The sequence below is a fragment of the Solanum dulcamara genome, chromosome 12 (genome assembly GCF_947179165.1).
Source record: "Solanum dulcamara chromosome 12, daSolDulc1.2, whole genome shotgun sequence".
In the NCBI taxonomy this organism is placed as follows: domain Eukaryota; kingdom Viridiplantae; phylum Streptophyta; class Magnoliopsida; order Solanales; family Solanaceae; genus Solanum; species Solanum dulcamara.
Genome location: NC_077248.1, coordinates 12,447,218 through 12,468,047, shown reverse-complemented (window position 1 = coordinate 12,468,047; position 20,830 = coordinate 12,447,218). Strand labels below are relative to the sequence as shown.

The window sequence follows — 20,830 nt, the reverse complement described above, 5'->3', positions numbered from 1 at the left end:
ATATGTTGTTTTATTTGGAGACGTTCCAGCCCACTCATTTTCGAAAAGATTTTCTAGAACCCCTAAGCACAAACATTAAGTTACTATCGAATGTGCGTCCAAATACTCCTGAAGTCTTTATTTTCCCAACAAAATTCAAATTTCACCATCAAGTCCTAAACCTCACTCTCCTTTCTCAAAATGGATTGATTTATTATATCAAGTTAGAAAAAAATTCAAGTTAGTCGAACTACGTAGGGCCTGAATTCTCCTTCGTGAGATACATAGGCAACCTTTCAAGGCTCGGCCCCTTTCTTCAAAGAAATTTTATTTTCCTCACTCTTGCAAGGAGATTGAAGTTTCATATCAATCGGAGATCAGAAATACGACAATGAAAGATACAAGGTCTTCAACACAAGTCAACTTTCTGATACACTAAATCCTAAATTTAGTCATTTCTTTATACTCGTGGTCTAGTTTGCCTTTGAACAAAGCAACTCTTATGAATCGTTTGGTGTGAGGTATAATAATCCAAGGAATAAAATTCAGGATTATTTATTCTGCGTTTGGTTGGAGTTATTAGGTAGTTCTGTGATTATTTAGCTCACCATTTATACCTTAGTAATGGATAAGTTGTCCCATATACATGGTGGAATAACTTATCCCGGGATAACTTATTTCCAACCAAACGTCCCCATAAGTGTTTACTTCTTTGTATGATATTGTGCATTATCTATTATAAACAGAAAATAACACCTTTTGAGTTGTTTTTCAATTGTCAGGTAATTAGAATTGCTCTGTGTTGAGAAAATGGTTGAACATCCATACTTCACGAGGTCTAAAGATCGCAAAGATTTTCTTCCCTAACTAAAGTTTGTCGAAAGGCAAAGAAAAAATGATTGAAAATAGTGGGGAAATTCATTTGATCGAAATTACCGTGATGGATCCTATCACCACTGAACAGAGTAAGCTGATTGCACAACTGATGTAACATATTACTGAAATGAGGATTGAGATGCAAAAGACTCGAGAATCGGCGAATCTAGCTATTGCCACTAACACTCCTATTCTAGGCAACGAAAGGCCTCCACTCCATTTCTCTACTCCAAATTCAACATCCGAACATCTCCCAAACAACCCACTTACTACTACATTTCCCAAACCTTCCACTATCGACTTAATTACGGCTAGCCCGCATCGTGCTAGCTCCTTATATCAAAAGATACCTCCTTCTCAAAACCCAAATAGCAGCAGTTCCCCAACTTTCTCTTTCACATATTAAACTCCTATTCAAGACATTCAAAATCCACTTATCACTCAACCTATTCCTTAAAAAGCCATTTTTCATATCCCAATGCTATCAAAATATACCTTCCTCTCACCACATATTTTGAACCCAACCACTATGAGGAGAAGCAGAACATGAAGGAAGAAATTACAAAAGCAATGAAGGAGCTTCACTATACCCAGACATTGTAAGGTTGAATTATGATGACTCGTGCATTCATTCAGATTTGGACCTCCCGAAAGGGTTCAAAGAACCGAAATTCGATATTTTCAGTGGATTTCAAAATCCCCTAGCTTATTTGAGGGTTTATTGTAACCAACTTGTGGGAGTTGAGAAAAATGAGGCTTTGTTGATGCGACTCTTTAGCCGAAGTCTAAGCAAAGAATCTTTGGAATGATTTACTTCTCTAGAAATGAAACAATGGCCAAGTTGGAATGCTTTGGCTAAAAACTTCATCGAAAGATTTGCTTACCATATAGAAATCATTCCTGATCGATACTCTTTGAAGAGAATCAAACAAAAATCTATTGAAAGTAATTGAGAATATGCCTATCATCAAAGGAAAGAGGCCGCAAGGGTTAGACCTCCCATGACCGAGAAAGAGATTATTGAAATCTCCGTGCGCATTTAAGAGCTGGAATACTATGATATGATGTTGATCATTATAGGAGTGAAATTCGCTAAGATAGTCAAAGTTGGTGAGATTATTGAGGATGTTCTCAAGACCGGAAAGATCGCCCGAGTGGCTGCTTAAACTGAATTCTTAGGGCTATTGAGGAGTAAGAGGGAAGACGTTTCCTCAGTTTCATTTGCACCGAGATCAAAATCAAAGAGGCATGCTGGATTCAATGTCCAAAAGTCTTCACCATTCAGAACTTACCACGTAGCTCCACAAAATCCTTATCCAACCGAATTACATGCTCCACCACAAAATTATCCAAATGTCCAACCGAATTACCAAACTCCACCATCAAATCACCCAAATGTCCTCTCGAATTACCAAACATCATTGCCATATTACCAAAGTACCCCTCTAAGCTATCAAGCTCCACAATACCCAAATTTCCAACGCCAGCATCTCCTCACCAAAATCCTCCAAACTGTCGTCAAGTACCTCCACCTCCACATAATAATTACAACCTTCCTCATCCAAATCTTAAGAAAAAAACTCATCGAGCCTTTACCCCTTAATCAAAAGTTGAACTCGGTTATTCAAGAGGTTGAAAGTTGTTGGCATGATTACGCCTATTGAGCCAAAACTAATCAATACTAACTCTAGGTTCTTAAGATTCGATAAAAAATATGCTTACCATTCAGAATATGTTTGGCATACCACTAAGAATTGCATCAACTTGAAACATAAAATTCAGGACTTAATTGATCAAAGGGTTGTCACTCTCCGAACTGTCGCCTCCAATGTCAATAGTAACCCTTTGTCGAATCATGGAAGGGTGATTATTAATATGATTGAAGTCGAAAAAGATTGGCGTGTGAATAAATCTATAATCCCAGCCAACCCAAACAATCTTGAGAAAGTTGTAGCCTCACTAAGCAAAAAAAGAGACCAGAATTTGTAATCATGGCACCCCATCAAGATTTTACTTTAGTGTCAAAGAAGGGTGAGTACAAGAAGGAAGTTGATCATGCTCTACCGAAGACTTTGCCTCACATGTACCAGTCTTTTTCAGTGTGAAAGTGTGACAATGACGACGGTCAAGGGGAAGGAGTCAGGAATCTGTTTGAAAAAATCGATGTTGTGCTAGTCGAGACGCCGTGCCGATGGAGAAAGTGTCTAATTAGACATTCACTCTGCCCTTGTATTGATAGATAAATATGAATTTTATGTTATTTCTAAAATCGGTGATAGTTTGAATGTGGCCTAAGTGTCACGCCCCAAGAGGGTACCCTAGGCGTGACCGGCACTCAGAAACCATTTTTGGCTTCTGAGAGAACCACTTGGTCTCATTTCTTATTTATTCATCAGCGGAAGACTTAAGAATACTAATGTGGGCTTGTCAAAATCAAAGTAAAAATAGATAATTCTTAGAAAAAGTAGTTTCTAAGGAGAACTACTCCGATTACATCATCAGACTCTGTCTATGAAGCCTCTAATACTCTTAGCTGGTGCCAATGACATGTCCATGGCTACCTCAAAAGAAACATCACACTCAACAATAATAAAAGGATAAGGAGTTTCTTCGAATACAAGAAGGACTCACCAAATAGCCGAAAAGAAATGATCTTCAACGATGCGCCTGTTGAGGATCTCTAACACCTGTATCTGCATCATAAAACGATGCAAGTCGAATGACGTCAGTACGTGGAATCTACGAGTATGTAAAATGGTAGGAAGGTAAGGACAGATATCAAGATACTCCTCTCAATAAAACTCAGCTCAGAACTCAACATCATCTCAACATCAATATGTAATGCAAGTTTAAAATATAATAATAAAAATAATAGTAATAAGCAATGCTTACTCAGTTGGGAGTTTCTCTAACCGACAACCATCACTTATGAGCTAGCGATGATACAACGAAACGATGTCGTTGCCACATCCATCCAATACCTTGCCAGGGTAAAGGACATCACCATCTTGGATCCACTCATCAAAGTCCTCTTTTTGGGACTTAAGAGGCATAGCCTCCATCCTACGCTGGCTACGTAGTTCTGGGGTTTGAGTCAATTAAACTCTTACCCAACTCGGTGCTCAATACTACTCCCAAAATATGTGCTCATATTAAACTCATCATCTAATCTCATTGGACTTTAATTTAAATCATCAAACTCATCTCATTTTATGTTCATCAATCATTGTACTTCCAAAAAACATCATTTACATCTCATCAAAACATCTTGCTCAAATATCATTTTCTCAAATTCATTCAAATTTAACTCTTTTGCTCTTTCAAAACTCAATAAAATACATATATAGTATTAATTCATATAACTTTCTTTTTATCAATGAAAATAATAAAAAGCCAACATCTTTACTCAAAACATGTGTAAAAATATTCATGAACATCAAATCAATTAAGATTCATGGGAAAGTAGCCATGAACAATAATTCCAATAATATGAGAGATAATAATAATAATAATAATATTAATGCATAAATATATCAAACTCAATAGAAGAAGAATTATTTCATTTAAAATACAAGATTTGGATAAAACTCAACTATAACTCAATTATAATGAATTTAAATATTGGGCGCATGGACGAACTCAATCCAATGCTATGAAAGCCTTACATACCTTAAATCCGAAGGTTTACTCCGAATTTGAACACTCTTGGACCCCTAGCATTTTCTTCTCGCCGGAGCGTTTTGTGTACTACTCGGAATATAAGAATAACCAGAGTAGTATTTTTATACTACTAAAACTAAAACTATATTTGAGAAGAAGTATATATATAGAGAAGAAATGCTTAAGAAAGCTTGATGAATAAAATGAGGAAATAAGGTGGGTATTTATAGGTGGGAAAGAGGGACCTAACAATAAATAAAATAATTATAAAGAAAAATCTGAAAATTTAATGGAATATATTGATGTCATGGATGATGTTAAATGAAGGACAATTTATGTCATGAATAATGTCAAATGTATCTAGATGTTTCCATGGTAGGTAAGATGAGTTCTTTTTAACAGAATACTCTTTTTCGAAGCTGCGTTTGAATAAGATAAATTCCTTATTAGGATTTGGTGTCTTCATAAGAATTGTATATATGGAAGTCTAGTTTCATATCGTTCAAGAATCAACCAATTTGGAGCAACCTATAGTGAGATATGAATTTTCTTCTATAAATACTCAATTCCGTCACAATACTATATCTTGCAAAGATTAATTTATTTGATCTACTTATACTCCGAATCTTAAGATACGTTCTTCATGAAAGTTGTAGGTAAGGATGTTGTGGTTACCCAGAAATTTGAATCACATAATTTGGACCAACCTATGAAAAGTTATGCCCAAAATACAAAGGCTGTATTATTTTCGTCGAGAATTGAAATACCGACATACAACATTTTAGGGGTTGTTACACTAAGACCCACCCTTCAATGGTATTTTTACCTCGTTATGTTTTAACTCTCCTCGTAATATTTTGAAAAAGGCTAAATGGCTCATGGCCATGGCAAAAGTATATATTTCCTTATTTCAAATGAAAGCCTCCTTTATTGAGAAAATATGCAATACTTGCTTTCAAATTTTGCTATCTAACCGTCTTTGTTTATGACTTCAGTAAAAATAATCTAAAACATGTCAATATCATGTTATTTCACAAGCTGAATGAACAAATGAGGTGAATGATGATGAGTTTCAAAAGTTATTTACGGTAGTTTGTCTCTATTTGGAAAAATAAATTTTCAACTTTATCACTATTGAAAATAATTGGAATTAGCTACGAATTTCGTCGCTAATTCATTGTTATTTTGCTTGTAGCTAATAGTAATCCACCGCTAAGTAGGATTAGAGACGGTTTATGCTATAAAATTTGTCCATCACTAAATTCAGTTTTTTTTATAGTGATTATTATTATAAGTCAATAAAGGAGAAAAGCTATTTATAGTAATTTGTCTCTATTTGAAAAAATAAATTCACAATAAAGATTACGTCATTTTGATACTTTTTTCCAATAAGTGATTAGCTTGGATGGGATACTTCTCTATTTATAAAAACAAATTCACAACTTTATTAGCCAATAAAGGTGCAAAGCTATTTATGGTAGTTTGTCTCAAAATGATAGCCATGGACGACAGATTACTTTATATTTTGACACCCCTTCATATATATTTTTGGCTGGAGCTGTTCTACAATCCAAATGATTAAATTGTATTGGTTCCTAATGACAATTACTGTAAATTTGAGAATTGGATCATACCAATTTTTGACAAAATGTATGACGAGCAAATTATTAAGGTATCTACTCTTGTATGGTTCGGTATTAACATTTAATCTGTATTTTGAAATTACCTTCAAACACAAATGGATTATTGACTTAGTTAATTGCTTTTGCGATATTCTTTCGAATATGATAATACTTATCTTTAACTTTGGCTTGTCATGATTTGACCTTTTAAGCTTCTTTTTTTTTACAACAAAAGGTTCTATGGACACCATCTAAAGTCATTGCACGCCTGACACATTACTAATCACGTCCCATTTCATTACATATTTGAAGATATTATATTACTCAAGTTAGAACGCCAAATGATCTGGTCCCACATATATAATAATTACGACTTTCCTACCTTCCAGTGATCTGGTTCGATGGAAAATAATGTTCTACAACATAAATTTTTCACTAATTCGCTGTGGGAAAAACCATAGCTTTAGCAAAGCAAAACTTCAAATTAGTGTTTCCACAACTCTCTTTTGCCTCTAGGCTACCAGCTAACTTATGGGAAAGTTCTACTTATTTTGGTTGTGTGCAACAACCATTCAATAATTAAGATTCTCTCTTGGACTCCCATTAAAATCTCTTGATATTCCATTAACCATAAAAAAAACTATATGTACTTCAATGGTAAACCCTTGTGAGAAGATCATTGCCAAGATATCTACATGAACATGCATTTAAGAAACTTAATACACTTTCAAAAAATGAAACCAAGTTGTGTTGGAACTTAGCTCACAAAGAATATAAATTGTGGATCAAATGGATGCATACCTATTATATATCAAGGATTAACAATTAAGTATGTGCCCAATACCTCAAAGAAACTAATTGCATGGCGATCAGTGTTTTGAGAAGCGAGAAGCGGAAAAAAGCGACAGGGGCTCGCTTCACGGAAGCGAGAAGCGAGAAGCGTGAAGCAAAGCGCATGCTTTTTCAGAAAAAACGCTATTTAGTATAAAAATATAAAATATAAAATATAAAATATAAAATATGCATAGATAATAAAATATGCCCCATTGGCATATTCACTTCAACTTCATCATCCATTTCATCATCATCAACAAGATTAACCATGAATGCTTCAGGATTCATTTGAGTTTTAAATTCATTTTTTCTCGTAAAATACTCTTTTATTTCTTTCTTCACACTATTCGGGACCTTTGGACACACTTTAACATCTTATAACCACCAATAAGATGCTTCTTGTGACGAAATATTCGGCCATTATATGTCATATCACAAAAAACACATTTGATTTTTGTGTTACTTCCCATGGCAATTTCGTATGCCCGAGCTGGATTCCTTTTTTGTGTCATTAAGAAAATACAACTTACTACAAAGAAAAAATAGAATAATAATTCGGTCACACAAGTCAAATTTTCAAAACAATAACAGAGCAGCTGCAGCAAAATTAAAAGAGCAACTGCAGCAAAATTAAAAAAAAATAATAAAGCAGCCAGACTATGTGGAAAAAAAAACAGAGCATATGCTTTATCTTCAAAAATAAAATGGCCAAACTGCTGAGTAAAACTTGAAAAAAATAATTCTTCGCAGACGGCAGTTGCGCAGAAATAGAAAAAGAAGAAGAGAAGAAGAGATGAAGAGAAGAACATCGCAGCAGTTGCGCAGACGGCAGAACTGCTGAATGGAAATAAAAATAGAAATAGAAATAGAAGAAGAGAAGAAGAAAAACTAACCTGGTTGAACTGTCGAAGTTGAAGAAGAAGTCGCAGCAGCTTGGAACAATTAATTATAAGTTTTACAGATTTTTTTAAAAAAAAAAACCTAGTGCCGCTTTTTCAAAAAAAGCGAGCTTTTTTCTCGCTTCTAGATGAAGCGTGCTTCTCGCTTCTCCTATGAAGCGCACACTTTTTTGAAATCGCTTCGCTTCACGGTATTGAAGCGCTAGTGCCTCGCCTCGCTTCACGCTTAAAGCGATCGCTTCGACGCTTTTTCACAACACTAATTGCCATGAACATCAAAAACTCATAATCATTAATATAACATGATAGAAATCACATGAACATAAAGCTCTCCACATAAGACCAGGGAGAAAACTAAATATGGCTCCCTCCCCAAATAACATGGTGTGAGGAGGGGAAAGGGAGGATAATTTATTTGAACATAAACAAACCCTCCTCAATTAATTTGCGCACTAACAAGATGACTTCAAACGTAAGCAATACATATGTGATGGGAAGGACAACTTCCTCAATGTTCAAACTTGGCAACGTTCTAGGAGATTTCCTGATGCTTAGCTGCAAATGTCTCAGCTACTAATATGGGAAATGCAATTGTCGTGTCACAATGCACTTGCATTGAACAAATTAAAAACAGACAAGAAATTAGAATCCACATTCTTTGAAGCGTATAGTCTGATACATATATTAGAGGTAACCTTTGCGCTCTTAGCACCAACCTTTTCAAAAAGGGAGATCAAGATCATAATCCTGGTCTAATCTTCGATATTGTTGGAGGTATCAGCATATTATTGATCAAGTGATCTTTTCTCTCATCAAGAGTTTGTTTGACAAAAGAATGAACATAATTAAGTTGTATAACCAGATGTCAGGGCCATGGATAGCTTCGCTGTCCATGTATGTCTGAGGAAGACGAAAATGATTATCCTAGGTGGAAGCCTACCTAAGCACCATATTTGCAATGTCAATATGGTGCGCAATGGTGCAGATTTTGCTGTCTTGATTAACATACTTATAGCTATCAATAACACTTGATAGTTCATCACCAATAAAACGATTATAATGATTATAAGGTGGATAATCGAATCTTCACCAATAAAGTGAACGCTTAAATACTTAATCGAATAAGTGTAGAAATGTAATTTTCTGGAAAAAAAGAAAAACAAATCTAGAAATTTTCAAATTGAAAGGCAATCAATTAATTTAATTTGAGCCGATAATATGTATTGTTGGATTGTACTAAGGCCCGAAGAGTTTGTTGCCGCAGTTGCACCTGATTGAAAAAAAATGTCAAAACGACGTATCCTTTCTTGTGGATTTGTTTTTCCAAATAGAGACAAACTACCATAAATAACTTCTCCTTTATTGACTTATAATACTAATCACTACTAGAAAATATAGATTTAGCGATGGACAAATTTTATAGCTAAATAGCATAATCTGTCACTAATTGTAACACCCCACAACTTTCTCTTATAGATTCTGAATCTTTCATCGTAAGTATCTAAGCTTGAATCGGGTGGTTTCCCACTTGCGCTTATGCGTTAAGGTTCATTACAATGAGTGAAAAGTGTATTGGAGATGGTTTAGGGTCATAAAAGACCTCTAGTACTGAGTTGAGTTCAAAACTATTCTACCAGCTAAGTTTTTCGCATTAGTTCATGCAAGGGTCAATTTTAAATGATCATAACTTTTTGTATATAAAGAATTAGGTGGCCTATGACCTATTAAATTAAAGGTCTATGAGTCTTCTTTCCAACGCTACCAAGTTTGCCTCATTTGAAATTTGGAATAAAAAAATATGTATGTTTTACTGAAGGACTTCCAGATTGGTCGTGCACTCCGCGCGCCTGGTAGCATGGATGCACCGTGCCAGGCCATTTTTCCAGCAGCTTCGTTATATTTTTAAGTGGTTGTGCGCTTCGCACAGCCGTAGCGTGGGCGCACAGCGCCAAGCCTATTTCGAGGGTCTAGATTTTTAAATTGCTCTATTTATTAAGTTAAGTCGGTGGGTCACCATATGAAATATTATTTTATATTATTATTGATATTAAAATGATGGAGCTAGCTAATTACATATAAAAGATAAATAACTAATATTATGAGATTTTCTTGTTTATTTTATTCCATATATCACAATTAGGAAATGAAAATCTCTTGTCTTCTATCATTTGAATAAAAGAAAATGACGTTTTTATATTTCATATATATAAAATTGAAGTACTATCATAAAAAAAGGCATAAAAATTTTAAAGGACAAATGAGATTTATTGTCCTCTTACAAAATGAATAGAAAAAATTGATCTTTTCATATCTTTTACATATAAAAATGAAAATATCTGATATATAAAAAGGCTAGAAAATTAATTCTCTCCAATTTTCAATAACGATAAATTTAACTATTTTTCTTAAAAAATGAAGTATATAGAAAAAAGAATAAAAAAGGACCACCAAAAGATGTTGTGTAGTGAATGAAGTTGTCCCTCTCTTAACTAGAGGTTGTATTCGAGCCCAAGATATAACTTTTTTTTGGTGGATAGCTATTTCCGAATGGGGTCCTATCTGGTGTGAACCCGAATTAAACGGACTCTAATGCGGATATCGAGCGAAAAAAATAAAAAAAAAAAGTGGTCGACGTGGTTGTACTAGAGTACTTCAACGAGGGAAAAACAAAGTCCGGGATCCAAAGAGGGGGGGGCATAATTTGAAGGGAAAATTCGTATCTGGATTTCTATATATAATATTGACCCTACCCATTTCGATTTCAATTTATAACATAAACTCCTCGTGTTTAGATAAGTTAAACCTTAGATACTCGTTTGCATAATCTTACGATAATGAACAACAATATGATTATGCAAACGAGTATTTAAGGTTTTCGAATGATTCTTTGAAAACTGCCGATCTTATCAGGTTTTAATTATCGAAAGATTATGCAAACGATTATCTAAGATTTGACTTATCTAATCTTGTAATAATGAACAACAATATGATTATGCAACAATATGATGGACTCGGAAAAATTGGCAGTTTTCAAAGAATCGTCCGAAAATCTGGAAGATTGTTCCACAAAAATCAAGGGCTACGGCTTCAATAAAGATGTCAACTATGCTGAGCTTAATGCTTATCAAGTGCATTGCCTCCAGTGGTTTGTGTGATATTAATTCATATCTTAATATTCAGATTCAAACGTTTTAATTTTAATAAAAATAAGTGAGGCCTTTAATTTTTTTCACTATGACTAATGACAGTAATATATAATAGTCAAGTTTCCAGTCAAAGTAGTTGAAACCCAGATAGATATATTTTATGTAAAGCAACTAACTTTTTTCCTAAGTTGAAAAAATATGTTTAATAGCATCTGAGATGTTGAAACTATTTTAGGTTAAGTTAAAGAAAGAAGTGAAATCTAACCAATTGATTAACAATGTCAATAGCGTCACCAAGATTAGAACCTTGGAAACCAGTGGAGGCCATGCACTTGATAAGCTCAGCATAGTTGACACCTTTATTGAAGTTGTAGCCCTCGATTTTTGTGGAACAACCTTCCAGATTTTTGGACGATCCTTTGAAAACTGCCGATCTTATCGAGTCCATCATATTGGTGCATAATCATATTGTTGTTCATTATCGCAAGATTAGATAAGTCAAATCTTAGATACTCATTTGCATAATCTTGAGATAAGTCGAACTTGGTAAAATCGGTAGATTTCAAAGAATCGTCCGAAAACCTTAGATAAATGTTTGCATAATCATATTGTTGTTCATTATCGCAAGATTATGCAAACGAGTATCTAAGATTTGACTTATCTAAACACGAGGAGCTTATGTTATAAATGAAATCGAAATGGGCAAGATCAATTTTATATATAGAAATCTAGATACGAAATTGCCCTCCAAAGTTTATTCAAATTACACCCACCCACCCCCCACCCCCCGCCTCTTTGGATTCCGCACTTTGTTTTTCCACATTGTTGAAGTACTCTAGTACAACTGTACAACCACATCGGCCCCTTTTTATTTTTATTTTTTCTGCTGGGTGTTCGATATCTGTATTGGAGTCTGATTAATTCGGGTTCACACCGAATAAGGCCCCATTTAGGAATAGCTCTCCACCAAAATATATTTATATCCAGGGCAAGAATCCTACCTCTAGTTAAGGGAGGAGCAATTTCATTCACTATAGTACATCCTTTGGTGGTCCCTTTTTATTATTGTTTTAATATACTTCATATTTTAAGAAAAATAGTGAAATTTATCGTTATTGAAAATTAAGGAGAAATAATTTTCTAGCCTTTTTATAATTTTTTTTATGATTTAATGATTTTTTTTTATTAAAAAAATCATCCCTTTTATATATTAGATATTTTCATTTTTTTCATGTAAAAGATATGAAAAGATCAATTTTTTCTATTCATTTTGTAAGAGGACAATAAATCTCCTTTGTCCTTTATAAATTTTTTAAAAAACTTTATGCCTTTTTTTAATGATAGATCTTCAATTATATATATATGAAATAAAAACGTCATTTTCTTCTATTCAAATGGTAAAAGACAAGAGATTTCATTTCCTAATTGTGATATATGGAATAAAATAGATAAGAATATCTCATAATATTAGTTATTTATCCTCTATATGTAATTAGCTAACTCCATCATTTAATATAAAATAATTTTAAAATTAATTTAAATAACATAATATTTTATTTTATTTTTAAATTATTATTATTACCACGCATAGTCCTGCATTAAGATTGAAAACGAAAACTTGTCGTCAAAAAAAAGGCAATCAATCAGAAAAAATAATAATATGAAAACGATCTCTCAAAATATATATAGACTAACTTTAGCAAAGTATTTAACTGTACCACTTTTATAAAAATTATTAAATAATAAATAAAGATAAAATGAGAAGAAAATATTAAGATAACGACATGATCACATCAAATTGATTGTTACACAATACAATAAAATTTAAGTAACAATCAAAGCAAATATTATACACTACAACGGATAACAACCATCCAAGGTGTTATGTAATAGGTGATTAGCTTGGATGGGGATGCTTCTTTATTTGGAAAAAACAAATTCACAACTTTATTACCCAATAAAGGAGCAAAGCTATTTACGGTAGTTTGTCTCAATTTGGAAAAAATAAATTCACAACTTTATTATAAGTCAAAGTTATTTACGGTAGTTTGTCTCAATTTGGAAAAATAAATTTAGAATTTTATTCACTACTGAAAAAACTAGAATTAACGTAACTACGAATTTCGTCGCTAGTGTTATAACGATCCGAACCGTCGTTACTAAGGGACGTGAGAAACCGTAAAATTTAGCCATTAGGACCTGCACCATCCCGCCAGAGGGGCATAATCCCGCTACGGTGGCACCACTCCAGCGGGATATGAGCCGCCAGAGCGGGATGGTTGAGGCAGAACTTAAGTGCCAAAAAGAGGCAAGGGTTACCCCAAAAACCCTCTGAAGACTGCTCTAGGCTTGGAAAAGGAGGGAGAAGGAGATTTCATCACAGGAAATGTTCCAATCGGCGGAATTCAGGCCCACTTTCACCATCTCGTTGTTTGGAAGCTAGGATTGAAGCCACAATTCCTCTCTACAGTAGCTTCGCGCCCAGGTAGGCTAGGTTTCTCTAATTGACTAGTTGTAAATCTGTTCCCACGTATTCTATGTTGTAGTTGATAAGAGATTTCATGCCTAGGCCTTCGGTCAAAGAGTTTGGATGGTTGAATATATGGTATTTGTTGTTAGGGTAAGAATGTACTATGTGGGTATGATTATCCTGTGACTAGTGATGATAGTCTAGTTCTTGGTTGATAACTATAATACTACTGGTTGATACGATTGATGGTCTTTGTAAAAATAAAGGATGAATGTGAACAACTTATTTGATAGTCTCTTGCCGTAAACCTATTTGATTACCTGTTGCTGAAGGTTATGGTTTAGTTTATGTTATAGAGAGACTCCTAATAGTAATCGAGTAATGTTGTGATGTCTACCATGGTTTCAATGGTTGTGGTTGAGTGATCGATATGTGGTTGTGATCGGTCTACAAGTTCAAGACCGTAAAGTCTATAATCTTGAACTTGCTCTACTAATAATGATGCCTTGAATAAAGAAGGCTTGATGAATTGTCGTAGATGAAAGGAAAGATAGAACGAAACCAATAAAATGACTAATTGTGAACAACTGCATGCAATGAACCTATTCTTGATTATGCAAGTATGTGAATTATTCATTGTGGACTGTGATTGTGGTTGTGAATGTGATGTTGAATCAGGTGTCACGTTCTGACACATATCTTGGATCGGATGTCAAGTTCCGACACCTATATATAGGATCGGGTGTCACATTTTGACACATATATTGGATCGGGTGTCATGTTTCGACACATATCTTGGATCGGGTGTCACATTCCGATACGTATTGGATTAGGTGTCACATTTCGACACATACATATAGGACCGAGTGTCACATTCCGAAATATATATATATGATCGGGTGTCACATTCTGACACATATATTGGATTGAATGTCACGTTCCGACACATATATAGCTTTGGTATGGTTTCCATGAGAGAACCATTGTGTGGCTAGTATTTATGAATTGATCTTGACTATGTGGGTGATGATAGAAAAACTGACCCAGTTATAATTGAGCATGTCCATCTTGTTTAATAATTGATATGAAAGGACCGAAAATCCAAGTATTGTCATATTGACTGTTGTAACTAAGATTTACCTTGTGAAACTGTTTATTGCTCTTGAAATGGTAAAATGATAATGGGTTCATGTATATCGCTATTCGGATTATGTTATGGGTGCTAGATGCATCCGCATAGCAGGTATGAGGTTGTGGGTAAACAATTGGGAAACAATCAATGCCTCTGTTAAGAGAGATTAATGACTTAAAGGCAGTTATTATTGATGTCATGTAGGCACATGGGTTAAAAAGAGGATTGGAAGGTTTTCAGAGATTCTGTCTCTGAGTAGGCCGTCCTGGCGGGAGGAATCCCGCTATGGCAAAGCCACCAAAGCGGGAAAGGTCCTGCCATGGCGGGACAGTAGTGGTTAGGAGGTGAGCTTTAGTCCCCCTAATGTTGTCCTCTTCCAATTGAGATGTTAATTATCCTAAGGTCATGTGATGGTGTGAAACTAAATATAGTAGACGGGTTAGACGGAATTAGTATTGACTAGTATTTAGAAATTTCTCTATGTGATAGAAGGGCTAGGCCTTGATTTGTATTAGAGTTGGCAGCAAACCAACTAGAAGGGATAAGAGTTTTGCATAAGGTTTGGCGGTGAATCTCTTAAGAGCATGTTTTCTTCTGGTCAATTGCTTTATATTATGTTGTGGGTATCGAGTTGACCGATGATGCCTACCAGTACGTGTTGTTTGTACTGATACTACTCTTGCTATGCCACTTAGCAGAGTCTGGTTGCAGGATCAGTGATGTTTCATAGGTGAAGACGAAGAAGAGTCTCCAACAGCTTCTACTCTTCAATCCTTATGGTGAGAGTTGTGTCATATTTTTGTTTATACTCTATATCATTTGGAAGATCTTGTACCTGCTTAGACTAGTATCCTTCGGGGTGTTAAAGTGTTTTCTTGTAATCAAACTTGGAGTCAAAATTTTATTTATGGTATAAGTCAATAAAGGAGAAAAGTTATTTATGGTAGTTTGTCTCTATTTGGAAAAACAAATTCACAATAATGGATACATCATTTTAACACTTTTTTTTTCAATCGTGGTTAGCTTGGATGGGGATGCTTCTCTATTTGGAAAAACAAATTCACAACTTTATTATAAGTTAACAAAGGAGAAATTAACTGTATTTAGTTTTTTGTGAGGCAGAACCAATATTACTTAATCTGAAACTCAGTGGATCGGGTTCATCGCCCCCAACTTGTAGATTCAAGGACAGACGTTGTTCACCATGTAAATTCGAGTCTCCGTTCACCCCGATTTTACTTTTACTTTAGAGTATTACCCTCAAGCTTGGAAGTGCAACTGCGTCAACAAACTCTTCAGGCCTTAGTATGATCCAATAATACATATTATCGGTTCAAATTAAATTAATTGATTGCCTTTTAATTTGTAAATCTCTAGATTTGTTTTTCTTTTTTTCAAGAAAATTACACTTCTACACTCATTCGACTAATTATTTAAACATTCACTTTATTGGTGAAGATTCGATTATCCACCTTATAATCGTTTTATTAGTTATGAACTGTCAAGTGTTTTTGATAGCTATAAGTATGTTAATCAAGACAGCAAAATATGCACCATTGCGCATCATATTGGCATTGCAAATATGGTGCTTAGGCAGCCCTCCACCCAGAATAATCATTCCCTTCTTCCTCAGACAAACATGGACAGCTTCACTGCCCATGGCCCTGACATCTGGTTATACAACTTCATTATGTTTATTCTTTTGTCAAACAAACTCTTGATGAGAGAAAAGAATCACTTCATCGATAATATACTGATACCTCCAACAAAATCTAAGATTAGATCAGAATTACGATCTTGATCTCCTTTTTTGAAAAGGCTGGTGCCAAGAGCGCAAAGGTTACCTCTAATATATGTATCATATTATAGGCTTCAAAGGATGTGAGATTCTAATTTCTTGTCTGTTTTTTATTTGTTCAATGCAGGTGCATTGTGACACAACAATTGCATTTCCCATATTAGTAGCTGAGACATTTGCAGTTAAGCGTCAGGAACTCTCCTAAAATGTTGCCAAGTTATAACATTGAGGAAGCTGTCCTTCCCATCACAGATGTATTACTTACATTTGAAGCCATCTTGTTAGTGCGCGAATTAATTGAGGAGGGTTTGTTTATGTTCAAATAAATTATCCTCCCTTCCCCCTCCTCACACCATGTTATTTGGGGAGGGAGTCATATTTAGTTCTCTCCCTAGTCTTAAGTGGAAAGCGTTATGTTCATGTGACTTGTATCATGTTGTATCAATGATTATGAGTTTTTGATGTTCATGGCCATGTAATTAGTTTTTTTGAGGTATTGGGCACACACTTAATTGTTAATCATTGATCCATAATAGGTATATATCCATTTGATCCACAATTTATCTTCTTTGTGAGCTAAGTTCCAATACAACTTGGTTTCATTTTTTGTAAGTGTATTAAGTTTCTTAGATGCATGTCCATGTAAATATCTTGGCAATGATCTTCTCACAAGGGAGTACCATTGAAGTACATATAGTTTCTTTATGGCTAATGGAATATATAGAAATTTTAAAAAGAGTCCAAGAGAGAATCTAAGTTATTGAATGGTTTGTGTTCTAACATCTTTGTTGCACACAACCAAAATAAGTTTTCCATAAGTTAGCTTGTAGCCCAGAGGCAAAAGAGAGTGGTGGAAACACTATTTTGAAGTTTATGCTATAGAACATTATTTTTTCACTCATTTCCCACCGAATCAGCTCTCTGGGAGGTAGAGAAGTCGTAATTATTATATACGTGAGACCAGATCATTTGACATTCTAACTTGAGTAATATAATTTCATCAAATATGTAATGAAAGGGAAGTGATTAGAAATGTACCTTGTAAGCTCAATACAAGTATGAGGTTTCATCATCAATTTCTTTACCCAGGCGAGCAATGACTTTAGATGGTGTCCATAGAACCTTTGTTGTAAAAAAAGAAGCTTAAAAGGTCAAATCATGACAAGCCAAAACTAAGATAAGTATTATCATATTCGAAAGAATATCAAAAACGCAATGACCCAAGTCAAAAATCCATTTGTGTTTGAAGGTAGTTCCAAAATACAGATTAAATATTAACACCGAACCATACAAGAGTAGATACCTCATTAATTTGCTCGTCATACATTTTGTCAAAAATAGGTATGGTCCAATTCTCAAATTTGCGGAAGAAATAAGTTACCAATACGATTTAATCCTTTGGATCGTAGAACAGCTCCAGGTAAAGCAAAGTCCCCCTTGTAGGTTGGTGCAATGCATTTTATGAGATCCTCTTTAATACCACCAGCTGTAGTAACCACAACATCAACCTGCAGGAGGGAAGATAACGTTCAAAAAACTTGACTGTACAACACAGAGGAGACATAAAAGTTACTAATAGAAGAGAAACTAGTGGAAGTGATGCTTAAATGCTACTGAATACTGACCATACGGTGCTGAACAAGGTAGAGAATGATTTCTCTAACACTAGAATATTTTGCACTTTATCGACTCTCTGTATGCAGCATCTCTTTCTTTTTCGCTGCAAGCCTCCAATTTAGCTTCAAACCCCCAAATAAAAACACAAATTACAAACTTGTGGAAAGCAATTTTTTATTGACAACTAACCGACCATGCATGTTGATACCATAACTTCCATAATATAGAAAAGAAAAATCTTGATGGGTAACAATCTTATTTCCTTGTAAAGTACTATCAATTTTACCACAAATTGAAAGAAAAAAAAAATAGCAAAAGTTTCTCATCATGCAAACGAATTTGGGAAAAAGGACATATATAAATGATATTTATATACCTTCGTTATACTATTGATAAATCAATGCCCCTACCGTCTAAAAAGTAGAGCTTTAATGCTCTTTACACTAATGAACAAACAAGTTGAAATACGTGTCCTCATCTTGTCCATTTACCTATTCCCATTTTAAAATAACAACCAAACAAAAAAAAAAATCATATTTTAAAAAAGTACCCACCCAAATAACTCCACCACACTCACTAATAGACCCACCAAATCACCCCATATTCTTCATTTTTGCATCCGGACTCAAACCAACTTGCAAGATCTTACTCAAATAAACCTCAGCCTCAACAACATTATCCAATTTACAATAACCATTAACCATTGTATTAAAAGTATAAACATTAGGCTTAATCATATCATTCAACATCTCATCATACACACATGTCATATCATAACCATACCGAACCGAGATAACGACATCAACATTGTATAATAATAATACCCATTAAGCTTAAACCTGAACTCATCATCACATTTATTCATCTCCCGCACAAAACCCATCACAAAAACGACATCCTCAGTTGTCCCACATGATTTAATCATAGAAAGTCTCGTTCTTTCAGCGACCTTAAAAAGCTTATTGGAAATCAAAATACGCAAAAGAGATGCATAAGATTGAACACTGGGTTTGAAAGAAGGAATCCGGGGGAGGTAATCGAAGAAGGAACCAGCGATATGGGGGTTAAGATTTGGGTTTTGTCAGAGAAAAGAAGAAAGATGAGTAGGGGAAAGTGAAGGAATGAGATTCTTGTAAGAAGGATGTTTTTACCCATTTCGGCAGGGTAAATATTATACATAGAAATTCCTTTACGAAATTGCCCTTCAAAGTTTATTCAAAAATTACGCCCCCCCCCTCACCCCACCCCCACCCCCACCCCCCTTTAGATTCCGGACTTTGTTTTTTCCTCATTGTTGAAGTACTCTAGTGCAATTGTACAATCACGTCGGCCCTTTTTTATTTTTATTTTTTGAGCTCGGTATTTAATATCTGCATTGAAATTCAATTAATTCAGATTTGTTCAGACGGAATGACGCAAATCTAAAAATAAAGAAAATAAATAACACCAAATTTAACGCAGGAAAATCCTTCAAATCAAAGATAACAATCACGGAACAATTGATTACACAACAATTGTTAAGCAAGGAGAAACAATAGTTACACCAACAAAAGTAATAAAAAGAAAAAAATCACCCAAAATAGAGCTATTGTTCGGGACCTAAAATATAATATTTCTGACCTCCAAATTCGATCTCCACCATTCAAATCAAACACTAAGATGTTAGAAACACTCAGTAAAAGTTTCAGCCCGATCCAACGGTTAATAAATCGGAAATGCAATTTGAATATTGTTGATCAGAGAGGCAAAATTATTGCGGAAAATACCATTTTTTTCTCTCTTCTCTCTTGTTGAAAATTCTCTCAAAAACCTCTCTTTTATGTGTCTAATGTCTCTCAAAGACACTACCAATGAGCAATTGCATAATTCTCTCAAATCATCATATTTATAGAGTGGTGCTTTTTTCTTAAGCTAAAACCAACTCCAAATAGAATTATAATTCCAATCATTTTCCAAATAGAATTGAGAACCAAATTAGAAAAGTTATCTCAATCCTTTTACAAATAGGATTAGGCCATGGGCCTTTGGCTGGAACATGGGTCATAGCCCAACAAACTCCTCCTCCAGCCAAAGAGCTAAATGGACTTCAAGTGGAGGAACTCTTGACAGGCTTCATGCCTGCCGCTGTTCTACAAAACTCTTATTTTTCTACAATCACCACTTTAGTAAGCATATATAAAGGATTGTCATTAGTGTGTATCTTCTCAACCTCAAATAATTTCTCTTCCACGACCATTCTAATCTAATGATACTTTCTACTAATATGCTTGAATTTAGAATGAAAGGTGGAGTGCTTGGTGAGATAAATAGTACTCATATTATCACATAATAAGACGAACCTTGACTGCTCAAAGTCAAGATCTTTCATAAATTCCTTCATCCAAAGTAATTCTTTGGCACCTTCAGTGATAGTAATATATTTGGCTTTTGTGGTGGATAGATCTATGCACTTCTGTAGTTTATATTTCCAGGAAATAGCTCCCCTTGCAAAAGTGATCAAATAACCGAAAGTGGATTTTCACTTGTCAAGATTGCCTCCTAAATTAGAGTCTGTGTAGCATACATGTTCAAGCTTGCCACTACCAAAGCACAACTTCATATCCAAAGTGCCTTTCAAATATATTAGTATCCATTTCACTATATTCCAGTGTTCATTTCCAGAATTAGAAAGAAATCTGCTAACAGTACCAACAGCATGTGCAATATCTGGTCTAGTGCAAACCATAACATACATCAAACTACCAACTACAGAAGAGTATGGAATATATGACATCTCTTTCTTCTATTCATTAGTAGA

The 20,830-nt window shown here is 34.5% G+C and overlaps 1 pseudogene; it reads right to left on the bottom strand.

Moving 5' to 3' along the window:
* Positions 1-17,310: 17,310 nt before the first annotated feature.
* LOC129875608 (deoxyhypusine synthase-like) lies at positions 17,311-19,284 on the bottom strand (annotated as a pseudogene).
* Between the last annotated feature and the right edge of the window lie 1,546 nt (positions 19,285-20,830).